The sequence below is a fragment of the Acyrthosiphon pisum genome, chromosome A1 (assembly GCF_005508785.2).
Source record: "Acyrthosiphon pisum isolate AL4f chromosome A1, pea_aphid_22Mar2018_4r6ur, whole genome shotgun sequence".
Classification (NCBI taxonomy): Eukaryota; Metazoa; Arthropoda; class Insecta; order Hemiptera; family Aphididae; genus Acyrthosiphon; species Acyrthosiphon pisum.
Genome location: NC_042494.1, coordinates 137,613,812 through 137,635,997, shown reverse-complemented (window position 1 = coordinate 137,635,997; position 22,186 = coordinate 137,613,812). Strand labels below are relative to the sequence as shown.

Genomic DNA, 22,186 nt, shown 5'->3' with positions numbered 1-22,186 from the left:
TACTTGGACTTTTTATTTTGGATTTTTTTATTAATTTAATATTTTTTATTCAAATAACATTTATAATAAAATAAAATTTTTTTTATAACATACATTTTTTTAATGGATATTTATTCAAATTAATTTTTTCTTAAATATAGATTTGTTTTAATGACTTGGGATTTTTTATTTTTTATTTATTAATTTAATTTTTTTTTATTCAAATTGCATTTATATTAAAATTAAATTTATTTATAAATAATTGATTTTCTTCTATTAAACTTAGCTTTTTTATTCAAATAAGATTTATATTATTGGATAAAAAATGGCACCCTGACACGATTTATATTTGATATTTATAAAAAATAAAATCAGTTCAAAATAAAATACTGTTTGTAATAAAAAAAATTGAGATTAAATGTAATATGAATAAAAAATTTAAATCTAACAAAAAACGCTTATTCGAATAAAAATGTAATTACATTAAAAAAATGTATATTTAATATATGACGTTTTGCAGCCCCCTATGAATTTATGGGGTAAGGAGGTCGTGCGAATTTTAAAACGAGGCTGGGAATACGTGCGAATTGCGTGCTAAGTATAGCTTACTATAGTTTTTTGATTTTCGCAAAATTTCCATTTTGGACTATGTTGGTGAGACGCGCAAAATAGTCGAACGGCTTTTGCCCACGAACTAGACACGTGTGAATTTCGGGGTCTGTCGTGCAAATGCATGCCAATTGCATGCTAAATATTGGCGTAGAAAAAAATTTGAAAATAAGTTTTTGTGATGGGTGGAGGGGTCGGAGACACGTGTCTACAGCCCCCCCCCCCTATTTTTCGATAACATGCCTAATTGAAATGAATGCAAATTACAAAATTTAGCATGCAAATACATGCTAATTGCATGCTAATTATTTGCCAGAAAAAAATTGGAAAATTCTAATGTGGGGGGGAGGGGCTGGAGACACGTACGTGAAATAAGCACTAATCAAATCCTTGTAATAGTTACCTTGAAATATTATAAAAATAAATATTTATGTTTATAATTTGTTGTTGAAATATAGAAACGCAATTATTATTTATATTTTTTTATTATAATTTTATTGATGCGTGATTACTAAAAAGCAGTTATCCATAGATAACATTAAAATTATCAGATAACATATTATAATGCGTTGAAAATATATCTAGATAAGATAAAAGATAATTGAATGAAAAATGTATCTAGAAAAAGATAAGATAACCTCCTTTTTATCTAGATAAAAAAACACATTTTAAAACTTTATAAATTATAATATAAAAATACAGTATAGATTAAATTAATAAATTGTTGTTTAAATTTCAAATAAGTATTTAAAGTTATATAGAAAAGCGGAAAAAAATCAAGTGAAATTAATGGAAAATAATATCTAATTATCTACAGATAATCAGAGAGCAGTTTTATTTATCTAAATAAGATAAAAAAATACTGTACATACATAAAAAAACAATAGGAAAATTACACAAAATGATTTATTTTTACAGATGTGGCGAAAAAATACATATTATATATCAATGAAGGTATGTGTGTATTATAGTTTATAATTTGAATATAGTCAATAGTATATTTAGTAACCATGGTCCATGTTACCGTACATAATCTAATACTAATTAATGTTGCAGAAGATGCCACAGTTACTGTTGAAGCATTCTGTGAATATAATATTCAGGAAAAACATTACGGCGAGTTTCTTAAGGACATTTTTGAAACTAAAAAATAATTGATTTTAAATATTTTGTTAAATAATTTTAAGATAAATATAAATTAAATTGTATAACACAATATTATATTATGTTATATTATTATGTATACCTATTAAATTGATTATAATTATAAATATATTATACAATTATAGTAACTCATATTATACTAAATTAAACGCGATTTTTCTGGGAATATAATTCAACCTGTAGCGTATTTTAATAATAGTAAGTACTTGCCTACTATAAAATACTAATATTATAGGTATAATACAAGGAGATTTTTTAAGCATGTTGACTCCTATACTTCTCTTTAAATAGTACATGTTTTATTTAAATTCTTATTTTTAGAGTTATTAAGTATACTGTATACCTATTAAAGATTATATTTTAACATTTCTAATATTTCTAATATATAGTGTTCTGTAGTGATACAAACATCTATTTTTCAAACCAGAACTCCTTATTTTTTACTGCAAAAAATGTATGTGGGCCCCATTTTTATTTAACACATAGACATATTACCCTTGGTACACAAAGGTATACCTGCAACCCAAAAACTACTCACTCAAATTTTGATTTTGATAAGTACATCAAAATTATCAACAAAACATCTACTTAATTATTCAAAATTAAAAAGCATAGTTCCTATTTGAAACATAGATTATTGTCACAGGATCGAATGATGTAAGTGGTACGAAAAATCTCAAAGATTCCAATATTTGGTCTTCCAGTCTATTTAATTAATCCAGAAATCGGAATTTGAATAATATATGCATAATTTTTGCCTTTTTTCTTTTCTTTTATAATTAAGGATCTGTTCCGCCCAGCGTTGTCCATGCCATAGTTTAGTTTAAAAAAATATATACCCATATTCCTAAGGCGGATCGAGTGCTTTATGCCGTCGTATACTTAAGTCTAAAACATGTTTGAGTGTCTAGCAAGTCAAACACCTCAAGTGAAAATCGATTTACGTGCAACTTCGTAACTCGGGTATATAATCCGAATACGTCGGATTGCAGACATACGCAAGCAGCTAGTATATGTCAGGTATACAATCCACCTTCGGTAAATTTCGAACACGATGATGAGAATTAATAGTAAGTGAAACTTAGTCACCTATAGGTAGGCAATCTATGCTCATTAAATACTCATAATCTTTATAATTATTAAAAGGCAGTTGATAATATACAAGAAATATCACCAACGATCACTTGTTTTAATACTGGCACGACAGTGTACATAGCAACGTATTATCAGTAATCTTATTATGTTCAAAATATAATGTTTATTTTAATCCGTGCTCAACTAATAACACATTAAATGTATGATTTCATAAAGTATTCCAAGATATAGACACTATAGTAAAAAATTGCTGGAGTACAAGACGTATACTTCTGTATACTAAAAATTTATAACACAACACAACATTTTTAAGGGTATAAAAATTTACAATTTTAACGCATTTTTACGGATTTTAACATTACAAACGTGTCAACTGTTAACAGCAGAAATTTACAGTTCAAAACAATAAATTACGGTCCAGTTGTTCACTGTCTAGGTTTTTATAGATTTCAAAATTAAAAATTTCCGGTTTAAATGCTGTAGATTTGAACCGTCAGAGTCTTACGGATTTTTAAATATTAAATCCCCAATGTATAACAATTCAGGTTTTTACATTCCTGATTTTTACATGCACTACTAAGTTAAATATGTTTTATTCAAAGATTCGAATACAATCTAAAGTACTTCTATATCAATAATAATAATAATAAGTGCAAATATGCCATAATTTAATTTTATGAGAAAAAAAGTCTATAAAATACTTTTTCAATTGATATTTCTCCAAGGCGTTTGGGTGTATACTGTATGTATAGTGTAGTCGGTCTTAACTAGTTAGATAAAATTGTTTATTACTCGATGTGAATTGGATACTTTACCCTGAGTTGCGAGAGTTTCGTGCACGTGACCTTATGAAATAATGATTCGCCGTATTCGACATACACGACATTAATCGGTCTACACATAACGACTCTTCGTATGTATCGACGAAAACGAAGATAATATACCACATTACCACACGAGTAGTAGAACGATTATTGTGAAATCTGATAATTAATTCAAACGTATTTCGTATAACTCCACTTTTCGAGAAGTTCAACAAGTGAAATCTATAATATATAATAATAGCGTATACAGTAAACATTACTACCGATTATCGACCGTGAACATTATTGCTTCAAAATGCCGGACATTTCTAGAGATATTTGATAATATTGTGCACGCGATATTAATTTATAATAGTTATATTGACCGTGATGAATACGCGCACAAGTGTTATACTCATTTTTGACACTAAAAACAATATTTTCAAAAAAATCAAAATAAATCACATAAAATATGTGGTACCTACGGAACAAATCATTTTCAATTTGTGATGCAAACTGTCCGGGAAAAGGGGGAAGAAAATAAAGAAAACACAGTACCTACCTACCTCTAATAATAACAATAATAATAAAGGTAGTTTTCGATTGTTATGGGACCGCAGTAAGACGACGTAGGGATGGAGGTGAGGGTAGGATCGTATATTGATTAACGCGTCTCTCTCGGCCAGGTGAACGATGACGGGAAAAGAGTGTGAGAGAGAGGGTAGCTCTACGACAGTACGCATTATATATATGTATATAAAAAGGAACGTGTGCACGATAGGTGGGTAATGGCGAACCACAGAAAGGGTGGTGAGTTTGGAGCGGGGCGGGGAACGGCTTGGTGGTGGTGATGGTGTCGGGAAGAGACGGTAGTCTAACCGGAGGGTGTGGAGCAACAGAGGGATGAAATACAAAAATCCGTCGGAGGACTTTCGCCCGGCGCCGCAACCAGCGCCACAGGTCAACTTGTTGTCGGTACACAGGAATTAGGCGCGCGCAACGGCCGCCAGCCAGCCAGCCAGCCGGTCGGCCGGCCGACAGTCCCGCCCGCCAGCCAACCAGCCAGCCCTTGAACCGCGGTGGTGTTCGCGCCGCATCGTAATCGCCAGTCAGTCACCGGTTGAACGCCGGAACGGGAACACGCGCGTCCCCCTAGATCGAATCCCTTCGGTCGGTCTCTGCAATATATCGTTTGCTAACCCTCCCCACCCCCCTCACGGCGTGCACTGTCTGCAGTCTATATCATATAGGTTCGCTCGCCCTCCGTCAGTTGCCCGCTCGCTCGTGCTCCCGCTGGTCTAGCCGTGTTCTCGTACTTTTCCGTCGCCTGCGAGCGTGCGTGCTCTCGTCCGCTCCGATCGTCACGCTCTTCGCTTGGCCCAGCAACAGGTGAGTGGTCCAACAAGTATTACACTATACGCGCCTACCGCGCGATATTAAACGTATATTCGTGGGTAATAATATTATATTATAATATTGTAATCCACTACCGTGGTCATTGTCCCCCGACAGTTTAACACCGAGGACATCGTGTTTTTATACAACATAATAGGTAGGTACATGGGCAATAATAAAATAATATTTCCTTACACAATATTATAAACCATATATTATATTGTAATAAATCGTGTACGGAAAAATCTCAAAAATTATAAAACACGATTCGCCAGTTCACCAAGTAAAATTTTCAAATATGTATGTATAAAATAATACCGTTAAATAAACGTATTTTATGAGACGACTTTTTCGGTATAGGTACCTAATCTCAATTCGGCTGGAAGCGATCAAAAACGAGTGATGTACAATGCACATCGTTTGTGCACATATATATTTATTATAAAGGATAAACTTTTTGAATAGTACCACCATTGATAGCATTGACACCATTTATATCAAATTAACAGGGCACATGTATATAACACGTTGCACTCAAGTGTAAACAAACACTTTTGAATCGTTAACTGATAATTTTTGGGTAGTAGTTAAGACAAAACTATATAAAATAACACATCGTTGGTGACCAATTTTATAGTTATCGAATGGTGTAAAACTGCCCCCTCCTCTTGACCATGATAACCTATGTTGGTTATTAGATTAATCACATTGACGAGAAGAGACTTAATTCGAACAAGACGTGAGCTTTATATCATAAACCGTTCAAAGCGTTCATTAATAGATTATTGTAATTTTAACATAGTTTATATTCACTATGGCCAAGGCTGGGCAAGTTAACTATTTTTTTTAACTCGTTAAGTTAAGTTAATATGGAAAAATGTAAGTTAAGTTTAAAGTTAAAAGTTACTTTCCTTTTTTATTTAACTTGTTAAAGTTACAAGTTAGTTGGAAAAAATAAGTAACTTAACTTAGTTAAAAATAATTTACTTTTTTTTTTCATATGAAACTTATAATTACACCATTTACACCTCATGTTAAAGATCTACAAATAACATAATATTATAATGTAGGTTTTTATATCTTAAAAAAATGTATTTTGTTGTAAGTACTTATATATTATGAAATCAAACAAAATAATTAAATTATTTGTATATTTTATTTTTTTACCTAAAAGTTTTCCAAAGTGATGGTAAAACTTTTAAATTTTACTTTGTTATTACCAACTATGAACTAAATATTAATAATCAAATTAATTATAAAAGTATATAATTTAACGTGATTATAAAATGAATTGACGAGTTAAGTTATAAGTTACTTTAAAAAAAAAGTAATTCGTTAAGATAGAAGTTACTTCTTAAAAAAAAAGTAACTTAGTTAAAAGTAACTTAACTTTTTAACTTAACTTTAACTTTTTAACTCGTTAATGCCCAGCCTTGACTATGGCTATATGTAATATAACACCAATACAATACAGTTAATTAAAAAGGATGTATTTTTTAATCGCAGGTGCGCTTGAACGTTCATTTTTCTAAAACATCTGTTTGCATATTGTATACCTATTATCTTATAGTTGCTTCTGTTATTTTTCTTTTTATTGATGAGATCTACTAACGAATTCCCAGATGTATCTAGAAACGTAAATTGGTCACAACCTATTATACCTATGATGAACTGGTGTACAAATACAATTTATCTATATTATATATACAGAGTGTAACAGAAAGAACTGACAAAACTTTTGTCAACTAATTAGTTATAATAGACGAAATATAATGCACATAAATTGATTTTATTGGTCTCCTGTAAAGCGGCAATGACTGAGATAGACGGCGTTCCCTCATAAGCGACGTATTATTATACCTATTTAATATTATGTTTAATGTTTATTTATATTGGTATAACATAATATTCAAATGTATAAGCATTAGCTATCATAACAAAATAAAATTGATACTTATTTTACTTTCTGCAGTAGCACTGAAATAAAATTAACGTAACCTAATCTTTAAAATTCGTGATAAACAGTTTTGGAATTTGAAAGGATTTTGTTAATACATCCTATATTTTTTGTCTATTTATTGGAAAACACATTATTCTCATAGTATTTCATTGAAATATTTGTTGGTACATCGTATTGTTAAATACAACACTATTTTGGCTACAGCAGATTTTTTTTTAACGTTGATAAATGGAATTGTACAGTGTTCTCTTGACCAAGTATACTTGCCTTTATCTTCTCTTAATAACGAGTTTATTCAAATTCTGATTTTTGGAAATTTTAAGACTTAGTATACTAAGATTCTATTTACGTTTCACAGACTATTGTATCAGTATAGAGGTTATGAAAAGTGTCAGTTGTTTACTTCATAGAAGTATAGAACATACACCTTGTGGTAGTCGTAGGTATAGTAACAGTACCTTTCTAAGCAATGACGAACACTTTTGGTGAGATTTTTTACTATCGATTAATACCATTAGTAGTTGGTACATATTATTTCGTTTTCAGTTTATTACTCACATAACGCAATTGTAATAATTACACAAACAGTCGATAATTCACCACACATATTATGTAATATTATATTATATTTATATACATTATACACAATTATTATAGATTATATGAATATAATGAAAATAATTATGGAAATCGTTGGTGTAATAATTGTAGTTACCTAAAAAATGTATAATTATAATCCACCGAATTGATTGAAAGTTTATATATTTGTTTGTTCATAAGCAATTAAAGTTTAATTGAGGTGAGTAGTATAGCGAATCATGATTCATCTTATCGAAACGGTAACAGTATTATATATATGAAAAAAAAAACTTTAGATACATTTTTGATATATTTTATGCGTCATATCTATCATGCAAACATTCTGTTTCTGAATATAAAATTGAATTATGTACTTATACGTAATTTATAGTTTATTACCTCACTTTTTGGCCATACATATTTTCGTAAACAACAAAATAGAAATGACACTGTACATTAATTGTATGGTTATAACTAAGGCAGAGAAGTTATAGGATTTGCATGTTTTATTCTGGGCCTCTATTTTATAGCGAACCAAGATATAAATATAAATCATAGGCCCCCCAGTTGAAATCTAAAATTTTTTTTTGCATATTTTAAAGATTTAAAAGAAAGTTGCATATTTCGTTATTTTGTGCATATTTCATGCATATTCTACATAAAAACTTAGAAAATTAAAATCTAGCGGGCCATATAGAGAGCAAAAAAATTCTAAACCGTCATTCTATAGTAAGATAAAAAAGGTTCTCGGGCCGGATGCGGGCCGCCAGTTGCCCACCTTCTGTACTATAATGGAAACTATTCTAGTTTTTAGAAAAAAACTCTGGGTTTGCAATAATATTAAAAATTTTAAAAATTTTGAATGGAGAAAGTTCATCGATGGATGGTTTACCAGAAGACCTAACAGGAAATGATTTAACATTTTATAAATATGCACCAGTAACATCAACAGACGTCGAAAGAAGTTTTTCTCGGTATAAAACCATATTGGCCGACAATCGGCGATCATTCGACGTGAAAAATATTAATAAAACATTAGTTGTGCAATGCAATAATTTATCAGGTGAGAGAAAAATGTTATTAAAACTATTTTTGTATTAATATATTTAATATTTATTTTAAGGATAAATCCAAAATTCGAGATTGAAGAAAACCATACTAACAATCGGCGATCATTCGACGTAGAAAATATTTAAAACAAAATGAATTGTGCAATACAATGATTTTTATATTTCTTTTATATCTAATTTTTTTATTTTACTATAATATAATTCAATTTTTTTTTGTGCATATTATCTTGCATATTTAATGAATTTGAATGCATATTTTCAATTTTTTATGTGCATATTTGCATGCAAATATATTTTTCCAATTTTACTTCCTATAACTTCTCTGCCCTAGTTATAACTTATAATATGAAGTGTAAACAATATAATACAATTATAATGATTATTGATTATATTATTATAAGGTAGGCATCTATACAATATTAAATTTCCAATACAATGCGATGACGTTAATGACGTTAATGCAGTTCATCGTTAACCCACTGACAACGAGGTTGCGTTTATCACATTGTGAGCTTCAACAAATAAAATATATGTCATCTCTATTACTTTCGTATGCATTTGTCACGCTATTAAAACGATTTTATTTTTATTTTCATGCTGACGGCAAAACGCATCATTGCGCAAACTACATAAATTGACACACGTCATAAATAGGTAAAATACTTACGTCCTACCTACTATAATATAATAAAATACGGGAATTAATATGGCAATGGATAGCTGGGAGAGACTATAATTTAGGCTAGTTGTAAGGGTTGTGAGTGTGCTATAAAAGTTCAAGGTAAATATTATTATGTATTATGATGATTGAATTTAAAACTGGTTTAGTGAACTGTCTTAAATTAACGAAATGACAGTGCGTACATGTGCCGCGGTTGTTAAATCCTACAGATCCTTTCGTAAGGCAAGTTCTCATTTGATTAGTGATATTAGAGATGAAAACTTAACATTTTTTTTTTTATTGAAATTTTCTGAAAATGTTCAACTTTTTTTGAAAACATTGAAAATCTGATATTTTATGTATTTTTCATAACATAATTATTTTTTTTGTGGTTGGAAGTTTGTTATGTCTGTAGTTAAATGAATCTGAACATGAACTAAAATTAAAATATACTCACAGGTTAAATAAGACATATCTAAACAAGTCAAATAGTTCTAACTTATGGTATATTGTAAACCTAGATAAAATGTAATTTGTTATAACTAATATTTACTCACGGAAAGCAGATTGTTTAAAATTGTGGAAATAACTCAAACAATACATATCAGAAAATATCAAAAAATTCAAAAAAAAAGAAAAATCATTAAATCTAGGAAAACGTTTATATTATACACTCAACATTTATACTGAAGTAAAAATGCAAATTTATTACCGAGATAAATTAATTTGGATTTTGGATTTCCTATATTATGATTAATTGTAGGTGCCTATCTATTAAAATGGATAAATGGTAATACTGCAAGTATGCAGTTTTAAATATAATTATGTAGGTTGAATAATATATTATAAATTAATAACTATATAATATCAAGGGATTTATTTGATAAGAAATTATAACATTTTCATAATTTTCAACTTTTGGAAAATGTTCACAGCAAAAAATGTTGATCACATGAAAATGTACATTACTAAGTAATATTCTATGTGTATAGAGATTTTACTACATGATACTGTGAAGCTGTGGATTTCGTTCAATAATTATAATTTGCGAATGTTGGTTATGGCATCGCCTCTACTATTGATGTGTATCCTTTGTTCGGGACGTAATGCGCGTGCTCTAAACTTTTCTGTGTCCTGCACAACGTATTTCTTGCTATCAAACACAATATAAGGATTCATTTCATTGTAGGTTATTTCAAATATTAGGCGTATTTTACATAATTAATTATCATAGTCATGTGACTGTGTGACTTGCGCCTTTGGTTAATGTATGTGCGTGGTGTGTTTGTGGTGTGTGTGTGCGCGCGGGCGCCTCTCTCTCCGACGGAAAGACAAATTATTATTTATATTCAAAAAGTTTCAAGTCGTCGGAGCAGTGTTAAGCAAACGTTCGGGTTGAGTAATCACTATGAAAGAAACCAAATAATTTAACTTACCAACTATATAAAGCGAAGTTTTTAAAATAAAAACTTCGGCAACCAACAAAAATAAACATTTTCATCCACTCGTTGCTCAACTTTGAGATCACCCTTAAATATGGAGGTACCTAAATAATATTAGGCATAATAATAATATTATTTATTATACACGTTTTATCGGCTTTCCACTTGAACAAAATCAATTAATTATTCAATTGATAAAATCCTTGTAAAGTGGTTAAAATAATATTTCATTATATTTTATTTCATTATTTCAATATTATTTTAATTTACGCTCAATTATTATAGGTGTTTTATTTTTCTGTACAATCCATTTTTCATTAAAATGTTATAATATTTTGTAGACAGAACTACAATTACTAAAGAAACCGTAAGTCTGTGTATGTTTAATAACATTATAGGTAAGCTAGCTGATACCGTGCACTTCGATGCCCGTTAAATGTATACCAACTCTATGTGACTCAAACTTTTTTCAATTCGGTGTATGGTGCTCAAAATTTATCTTAACTTTTTAGCTACCCGGAATAAAAATTCTGATTCACAGCACTATATTATCAGGTATAGACAATCTACATGCGGTAGATCGCGAACCCCGTGCTGTCTGTACGTAAGTGTATGATTTAATCATAAAGAATCAAAGCTTTACTTTTTAAATATAAATCTATATCTACATCTATACTACTGTATAAAAAGCAGTCGCTTTTTTTTGTTCGGGATAAACTCCGAAACTACTTATTCAATTGTCGTGCAGTTTTTTTTAAATTTAAGAGGATATCACAGAGAAGGTTTTAGGCTAATTTAATAAGGGAATTGATCACCCCCGGTAGGTGCTAAAACAGGAATTTTAAGATTTATGGTAGACATTTTTGTTTATTAATGGTTGCTATGGGTTATAGTAGTTGAGAATAATATTTATTTATTATTATTTTGTTTTAATTTGAATGTTAATGGAGCGTCTCAATCTCATTCGTTTCAATCAGTCAAAGTTACGATCAGACGAGTACATCCACTTGCGTAACGCCATCGCTACTGAAGGAGACGCGGCCAATATTGGTTGTTTGACCATTCCTCAGTCCATTCTTCTTTTTATATGTATAAAAAATTGAATGTTTGTGTGTAGATTAGACCTCTGGGTAAAAGATAGACTAATTTAAAAAGGGTTAAATTTTTTTTTATTAATCAGATTTTAGTACGATTGGGTTAGGATTTTGTATTAAATGATTATATTAATCCGCCGCAGGTGGAATTAAGGAAAAACGATAAACTTGGTATAACTTTGGTCTTTGATACTCTAGAGTTAAATCATACACTTACGTACAAACAGCACGGGATCCGCGATTTACCGCAGGTAGATTGCCTAGCTGATAATATACTGCTGTGAATCAGAATTTTTATTCCGGAAAACGGAGGAGCTAAGATAAGTTTTGAACACCATACACCGAATATTAAATAACGAATTGAACAAAGTTCGAGTCATATATAGAGTTGGTACATTTAACGGGCAACGGAGTGCACTGGATCAGCTATAATATATTTACAATTAATGCGTTTTTGAGCTATTGAACTTATACGTATAAGTTATAATATTGCCAATGTATTTCACCTAAGGTGAATTTTACCAGGGCAATGCCGGGTGGGACAGCTATAGGTATATAGCTATATAAATGTACGTTTTTGTGTAGATTAGACCTCTGGGAAGAAGATAGATTTATTTAAAAAGGGTTAAATTTGGTTTTTTTTTTATCGGATTTTAGTTCGGTTAAGTTAGGTTAGGATGTATTAATTGATTACATTAATCCACCGTAGGTGGAATTAAGTAAAAACGACAAACTTCGAATAACTTTGATACTCTAGAGCTAAATCATACACTTACGTACAATCAGCAAGGGATCCGCGATCTACCGCAGGTAGATTGCCTACCTGATAATATACTGCTGTGAATCAGAATTTTTATTCTGTTTAACGGAAAAGTTAAGTTAAGTTTTGAATGACATACACCGAATATTAAATAACGAATTGAACAAAGTTTGAGTCATATATAGTTGGTACATTTAACGGGCAACGAAGTGAACGGGATCGCCCATTTTTAATAAAAATATATTTATCATTAATATCGCTAGAAACATTTCAATACGTTTTCATTAACCGTTTGGTATATTTACTTGCCGATCAAATTAAACGATAATATTTGAATAAAAATTATACATGTCATCATCCGAAGGCAAGATAAATATCCAATCACGAGCGAAGCTGTGACAGGTCAGCTAGTTATAATACAATATCTAACTATAAAAATGTGAAACGAAAATCTCTATACGGGCTAAACTCTGTATAGTTATAGTCAGTGTATTTATATAGTTAGATAAAATATATATAACTAGCTGAACCCGTGCACTTCGTTGCCCATTAAGTGTACCAATTTATGCGCCTCAAACTTTGTTCAATTCGTTATTTAATATTCTGTGTATGGTTTTAAAATTGATCTTAACTTTTCCGTTGCCCGGGATAAAAATTCTGATTCGCAGCAGTACATTACCAGGTAGGAACCCCGTGCTGTATGTACGTTAGTGTATGATTTAACTCTAAAGTATCAAAGTTGTACCAAGTTTGTCGTATTCTACCTATAGTGGATTGATATAATCAATTAATACAAAATCCTATATTAACCTAACCGTACTAAAATCAGATGAATAAACGCAAACGCATACAAAAAAATTCATTCAAATCGGCCTAACCATTTAGAAGGAGTTCAGTCACAACACACGTACAGTAGAATTATTGCGCTTAGCAACACATTTTGCGATTCATTTTTATATTATATGAAATCAACAAACATGCCCGATTAACCAATAGCAACCAATATAATATAATGCACTGTTGCGTCACTGTTGTATTTTTGACATACAGATTTGAGATTTCCTACCTTTTCGGTGGATTTTCTTAAAATTTTATTTCGTAAAAACCGATTTCAAGCTCTGCTATTATCGATATTTATATTATTATTAATTATATTATATAATATTTTATTTTTATCTGCTAGAGGGCGCTACTGGCGTAACTCAGTTTTTGTCTCTAAATATTCTGGACACAGGAGTTAGGTCCATAATTTATGCTATAAACCCGCTCCCCGACACTCTCTATCAATTAAAAAAAAAATCAAATTAATCGGCACAGCCGTTCTCAACTGATGCAATGTTATACATTTTTGTCTCCATTTATATATATATAGATATCTATATATATAAATTAATATTTGTGGGTATATTAGACCTCTGGGAAGAAGATGGGTTAATTTACAAAAGGTTATATTTGTTTTTTTTATTCATCGGATTTAGTACGATTAGGTTAGGATAGAATTTTGTATACATTTATCATATTAATCCACTGTAGGTTAAATTAAGTAAAAACGACAAACTTGGTATAAATTTGATACTTTAGAGTTAAATCATACACTTATGTACAAACATCATGCGGGGGTCCGCAATCTACCGCAGGTACATTGCCTACCTGATAATAAACTGCTGCAAATCAGAATTTTTATTCCGGGCAATAGATATTTTGAACACCATACACTGAACATTAAATAACGAATTGAACAAAGTTTGTGTCATATAGAGTTGATACATTTAACGGGCAACGAAGTGCACGGGATCAGCTGGTATATATATATATATTGACAAAAAATAATATTACAAATCAACAAACCTGCCCAATTAACCAATAGCAACCAATAATATATAATACACTGTTGCGCCACAGTTGTATTTTTTACATCCAGATTTCCTACTTTTCCTGTTGATTTTCCTAAAATTTTCTTTCGTAAAAACTTTTTCCTGGCAATTGCGAACATCTTAAAAAAAAATTGAGCCAAATGGACCAGCTGTTCTAGATTGATGAACTAACGTACATTTTTCACGCTCTATTTTTATATATATAGATATTATTTAACATATTGTGTTCTTCAACAATAGAGATAGGTAGTTAAATGAGTGACGCATTTAGTTAAACTTTACAACTATATTAATGTACATACTTGTTTTACATTCAAGTGCACAACAACGTATATTCGGAAAACGAAAGGATGGATATAGAGTCTATAATATACAAAATATTATTATGAAAAAATTGAATCAATACGGATACAATATTATAACCAATATGGGTGATAATAACAATGACTTTAGTACTAGAAATAAAACTTCAAAATATTATATTCGGGTAATATGATTCATCATCGTTTTCATAATCGCTGTAATGATTATAATTAATATTTATATTAATTAAACTTGACCTACATTAATTTGGGTTTCCGTTACTTTAACGCGGCCCCCTTTGACAACTTTCGTGACGCCCCTACGAGCTGTGACGCACAGTTTGAATACCTCTGTTGTTATAGATTAAGTACGCTACAAAATAACAAATTAAAACGTACAAATATCAACATAATAATAAGATATAGCTGATAAATATTAAAATTGATAATTTACCGACCTCGTTGAACACTACACAACAACGCAGATAAATAAAAAAATATTTCACATAATATACATAACAAACAACTTTACGATTTACAAATTTAATAACAATCACATAATAATATAATCATAAAAAAAATAATAATATAATATTTAAGTCTCCACAGTACTTCCCTTCCGGGGAAAACGCAAATTGAACCGAACTAATTCGTCTAGACCTAGCTATGGTGTTAAGACAGTGTTTATTAATACAGTGTTGGTTCAAACATGGCTGGTTGCCTTGTTCTTTTTGCCTTATTATTGACGGTTGTTGTTGATTTGGTTGTCTTTGTTATGCTTTATGTTCGGGTACAGTAAGACAATGCTTTAATCTATCCATTGGTGAGACAACTTTTCTTCTATTTACCAATCATGCGTATTTTGTATCTAACTGGCTCTAACGCGGATATAACATGCTCTAGACCCATTATTTAATATAATATATACAAACATACTGAACATCAATTTGATTTTAACAAACCACATTTTTTTAAGTACCTACTGGTAAAATTTTTTCCATTGTTTTTTTTTTTTTTAATCAAGCCACAAACAAAGTAGAAAATGGTGTGAAAAATTCGTTAGAGAGCCGAATGGTATATTTGAAAAACCAATTCTGTCGTGTTACGCCTAAGCCTTCCTTCACCGTGAAATATAATCCCAAAATAAAAAAAAACTCTAATGTTGTCTATCTATTGAGTAAGCCGTTTTCTTTTTCAATTATATTTCAAAAAATACCAGGAGACATACATTTTGCATCATTGTTCTTGTATTTGTAATTATACCGACAAATTTTATACCACAAATAAACACGATATCAGCTCAGCTCACAGTTGGAAAAAAATTCAAAATTATCTGTAGTAGCAACGAAAACGCGATCTGTTATATCGTTCATGTTTTGATTAATTTTGAAACAAAGTAATATTATGTATTTTTTTTTAACAAAATTACTACCCTGACTCTAAACATTGCTCGGTTAGCCTATTTTTATTTCTGCACCCCGTACAAATTGGCCGCCGGAGGATTAAAAACTACGTTGCTAACAACTAACTTTCAATTGTCAATTAAACACGATGAAGTTTACTCGCGTCTGCTGTACTCAGTGTAGAAATATACTAATATATCTATTATTTAATTTGTTTAAACCACAGCTCAGGTTTTGTTGGCCAAAAAGCTGGTACTTGAAGTGCGTGATCTGCGGCGATACTTGACCAGGGTTTTGTTTTTGTTACTGTCTACGGTTGCATGCGTACCGTCGATTGCCAAGGAAAAACCTTACTTTTATTTAACATTTAACAATTTACACTATTACTTACAACAATTTACAAATAAAACTTTTAAGCAACTTTTACACTAAATCGAACGTCTTGGCCACCGTTGGATTTTAAAGCAATGTATGTATAGTAGGTTTATCTAAATAGTAACTAACACAGATAAAGTCATATAACTTTCGAAAAGACAAGAAGTTTCCAAGTCTAAATATAATATTGTGTAGGTTTGGTAGTTGAATAAAAATACGAAAAAAGAGCAGTGCGATGACTATAATAATAATATTATTATGCAAGAAATATTGTGGAGAATAACAAGGCTGGGCTAGTGAATGATTTTTTTTAACTCAGTTAAGTTAAGTTAATGTGCACCAATAACAAAAAGTTAAAAGTTAATACACACTTTTTGTTAACTTTTTATTAAGTTAAAAAAAAGTTAATTTGTTTATACAACGCTAACGTACTTAATTTTTTTCCAACCCAAAACTAAATTATAGTATATAGTGTTTTATACAGTGTTTCCATATTAGTTAGATTCGAATTATATACATTTTTTACTTTAAACAATTCACGATAAATATTTTTTGACATGAAAATGAAATAGACTGAAGTAGTGAAATATATGATAAAATTAAAAACAAAATAAATTAACTTAACTTACTGCTTGAAATGAAAAATTAACTCGTTAATTTCACGTTAATTAAAAAAGAAATTTAGTAAGATAACAGTTAAGTTAATGAAAAGCCAAAATTAACTGCTTAAGTTAAAAAGTTAATATAAAATTAACTTATTAACTTAACTTTAACTTTTTAACTCGTTAATGCCCATCCTTGGAGAATAGTAACGTAGAACATAGTGGGTAAAATGAGGTCGATGATCCATCTTAACTGTGTCAGGGGCACCGTGGAATTTCTAAAAGGAAGAGATTCTACGACCTAAACTGCCACTATGCTACACGTCATGTAATTAAACAGTACGAAAAATTAGTGTGAATGTGTGCGTGTGTGTGTGTTTGTGTGTATGTGTGGGCACGTAATACGATATTATGATGGTCGATAAACTATCACGGGAGTGCACAAGTGTGTATGCATCCTGGTGTCATTTAATGGTTTATTCATTTATTGTATTATTCTATAAAATGTGCGCGTTAGATAATTCTACTATAGGAACTGTACAATATTTGCATAATATATTAAGTACATTAGGCGAATGTGTTTTACAACACTTTCCTTGATCGTATTAGGCATCGTTCAATATAATATGGAGTTGCAGATGTGTACCTACAGTGAAGTATTTTCGGGGGTTGACTTCGATGCTCGGTCGTATTACAACGACATATTTTATCCCAATTCAATTTGTTTACCGTTTATCGTTATATTACGTTGACATAATACGTCAATTATAAAGTAAATACAATATTGAAATGCGCTCACTTTCACACATTTTATTATTCTAAACGATCGTGAGGTAGGTCGCACATGGATTTTGCGTGTTAGTATATTATCATATGTGGTTTATTATTAATAAGTGTAGAAATAAACCATAAACATATTAAATGCAATGCATAAATGGTATTATGTTAATGCGCATACTGTAATTTTAAAGTTTAAAAAGTGGGTAAGTGAATGTCGCTCAGCTGTACAGTAGGTTACGAGTGGGTCAATGTATAATTAATTGTATTAAACTTGAATTCAATGATACAATATCATTGTATAAGAAAAACGATTCTGAGCGGAGACGGTTTGTCAGTCTGGATATTTTATATCATTATTATATATTATATCCTGTAAGTTGAATTAATATTATAATATTATAATTTTGTATTCGTTTCTATGGTGATACACAAAGCGTTGGAAATTAAAATCCCATTTTTAGCGGTTTTTCGTATTTTGTTGGTAAATTTTCCCGTGGCATTTAATAACTACTGAGAAACCTCTCTAATAAGTACCATATTGGTCCAATTCGCTAAAATATAAGGTACTATATTTTGAAATCGGTAGAATTTTCGTATAGAGGATAATAAAAAAACAAATAAACACCACTGTAAAACCACTAGCTTCTCGCTCCGCTCAGGATCTAAAATACATATATATACCTATAGTAATAATATGTTTGACAGTGAAATAAACGAAGAAGTGAATTTGGTTAATCCTATAGTGGGTACAAGATGAAGAATCGTTTACCCGGGTGTTCGAAGAACCCAATAAACATGTATCTACCTATATAATAAGTGTAAGCGCATGACAGAAAGTAACCTAATTTTAGTCCCTAAAATTATGTATACTACGACACACTTTTTGCAGTACGAAATTTATAAGTGTGTTATTCTAATTAAACCTTTATAATAATATTATGTATAATTTTATATCTTCACATTTTTTTTATATTTTAATGGTTTTTTGCCAAACCACATTTTAATTACTATCTACATTCTACACAGACACACAGTAAACAATATTTTGTGTTGTTACGCCTTATACTCTTATTATAGTTATTATTATAAACTATTCATTGTCATTGAGAGTAGCTATTTTTATTATTATCTGCTTACTTCTTAGTAGTGAACGTTGGTATATTATAGTATACTAGTGTTTTAAGTGTTTATCTAGAAATATTTTAAATTTGACTATGTGTGTAGTACGAAAATTTGGATATTTTAGGAGCTGGAACCCTCCATATAATGGACATTGGATAGTCAGAATTACAATTTTATATTCTGAGCGAAGCGATGAATGTATTGATTTTATAATGATGTGTGTTTTATTTTTGTGTCTGTGTACACGATAAGTAATCGAAATAATGTTTCGATTTTCAATTTCAGTATATTGTTCGATATGAAAGTGAATATTGTTGGTGCATTGAGGAGGTCAAAATTTAAAATTCTCAGCAATTTTCAAAAGCGCCGTGAAAAACCAAAGAAAAATTAAGGAAAAACCGAAATTTTTACGCAAAATCGATTTTCTACAAAATATGTAAAAATCACGAAAATTAGCAAATTATTTTGAGTTAAGGTATTCATAAAAATTTTTCTTTTTAAATCTAAGATTTTAAAATGTAATACAAAGATTGCTTATACGATTATCTACCTTTGTAAAAAAGAAATGTCTACCGGAAAGTCATATTACATTTTTATGAGCGTTTGAAATTCAAAATTTTACAACATTGGATATTCACTCGATTTCTCATGTAGCGATTTTCTTATTTTGTTGTAATTCAAAAACGAATAACTGTAGATACATGAAATTTTTTACGAATTCTTAACTCAAAATAATTTGCTAATTTTCGTGATTTTTACATATTTTGTCAATTTTTAAACTTTAAATGCTAATAAAAAAAAACTATGACTAAGGATTTTTAATATTTTCAAATGTCATTGTAACAATATAGTAGGAGCCTTGTATTAAATTTTCAAGTATTTTTACTCAACAAATAAAGTTTTATTGACATTCATAGAAAAAAAACTAATAATATTGGAAACTGAAAATGTCCCTAAATAGTTCAAAACAATCAAAATATTTTGAAAATTTTATCATGTATAAAAAATAAAAATATAAACAACCAGTGAAAATTTCATGTATCTACGGTCATTTGTTTTAAAGTTACACCAAAAACCAAATTTAATTTTCTCGAAAACAGATTTCGTGTAAAATTCCCGTTTTTCCTTAATTGTTATGTTTTTTTCCTGGCGCTTTTGAAAACTATTGGGAATTTTAAATTTTGACCTCCCCAATCCACCAACAATATTCACTTTCCCATCAAACAAGATACTGAAGTTGAAAATCGAAGCATCATTTAGACTACTTATCATGTACACAGATACAAAAAAAAAAATAAAAAAAATAAATAAGTAAATAAAAAAAAACATACCTACATCATTGTAAAATCAATACATTCATCGTTCCACTCAGAATCTAAAAAACCAATCAATAATACATTAATGATTATTTTTTTTATGGATTAATTGATTTAATCGAAATAACAATTAATCGGTAGGTATATTAAGATATTGTAAAATCACCGATATAATACCGATTAATTATATGTATGATCGATTAATTGTTATAACCATGCAGGCCTAGGTAATTGTGTGAACAACAAAAATACATCGTAGTGCATACTGCAGATGTGGACGATGTGTCTTGAAATTTTAACTAAGAGACATGCACAAAATGATTTTCGTTTTACACTTGAACCGGATTATTGTAATATGATTTCCTTTTCTACTTTCGTCGAGTATCGGTTTAACGAAACGTCAAGGAAAAGCGATGCGCTCGTAAGTTTATTTATGACGGTGTAACATATAGGTAAACATTGACAGTAGAGCATGTCTGTTGTTCTGTAGATATAGTTTAGTGCGTTTGTGTGTGTATATTATATATTGCGTTATAATTTTGCATTCCATAATATATGGTCACATTGGAATTAACTGATCTGTGGTCTTAATTCTTATATTTAAATATAGTTTGAAATATAAGTAGCCCGAGGGTATTATACATTATCATAATTTTATTATTCATATTACTTTATAGTGCACAACGGCATAGAGTACCTATTTAATGTGAGTACCTACCAATGTATAGACAGACATAAAATCGAAATACACTTCAACACAAAAAATTCAAAATATATACGGAAGATAAGGAAAAGAAAAATATTTACATACCTAGTATACATAGCATACATAACGATATCATATATATATTATACAGAATGTAACAGGAAGACCTCACAGATTTAATAACTTTTGTTCTAATCATATTTAAAATTTATTTTTTATACATAACTATAGCTGATCCCGTGCACTTGGTTGCCCATTAAAAATGCCTATGTGAATAATATATTTTATTTTATAATATAACGGTTGAAATGTACTAAGTCATATTGTTACAACAATATTCACTTTATTTTGGATCATATTAATGTAGTTTTGTATATTTTATGAACCGATCACTCGTTTTTTTCTCGGAAATAACTGCACAGAAATTTCAGTTAAATCTGATGCAAATTAATTCAAAATAATTGTTAAACGAATGAATCAGTATTAAAAAAATAATAAACTAATATTACGAAACACACCAAAAACATATGGTGAGCTAATATAATAATTATAATAATAGTTTTAAAACCCATGGCAACCATTTATAAACAAAAATGTCCATAGGTAATCTCAAAATCCCTGTTTGAGCACTTCCCGGGGTTGGACCACCTTTTTAAATTAGCCTATCTTCTGCCCAGTGGTCTAATCTATCTTTGTACCAAATTTCATCAACATCGGTCCACCCGTTTGGGAATGTATAAAGTACACACACTCACAGACAGACTGACAGACAGACAGTTTTATATGTATAGATTTATAGTCACTTCCGCTACAACACGTATGATATAAAAAATACTGAAAATAAAAAAAAATTATTTTAATTATTTTGGAAAACTCATTGTATATATATCATATTGTAAATCTGATTATAAGAACAATTTGATGGTAAAAACATTTATTGAAGTCAAGTAGCTTATATTTTTAAATTTTTTAAAATATAAATAATTTTTTGAGTAAATTAATTTAAAACGTAATAACTTTTTTTAAAATATAATTTTTTGGAATTTACTTTCATAAGTAAATGTCTTAAATTAATTATTAAACATATAATTTTCA

General features: G+C 29.6%; 1 protein-coding gene across 2 annotated transcripts in view; it reads left to right on the top strand.

The window, feature by feature from the left end:
• The first annotated feature begins 4,700 nt into the window (after window positions 1-4,700).
• Window positions 4,701-22,186, top strand: part of LOC100167286 (SCY1-like protein 2) — a 181,351-nt gene continuing 163,865 nt past the window's right edge. Inside the window, exon 1 of one of the 2 annotated variants that reach the window (XM_029488420.1) lies at window positions 4,701-5,039. The gene's annotated coding sequence lies outside the window, so the exon portion shown is untranslated. The remainder of the gene's footprint in view (window positions 5,040-22,186) is intronic. The other variant, XM_029488421.1, reaches the window with a different exon arrangement.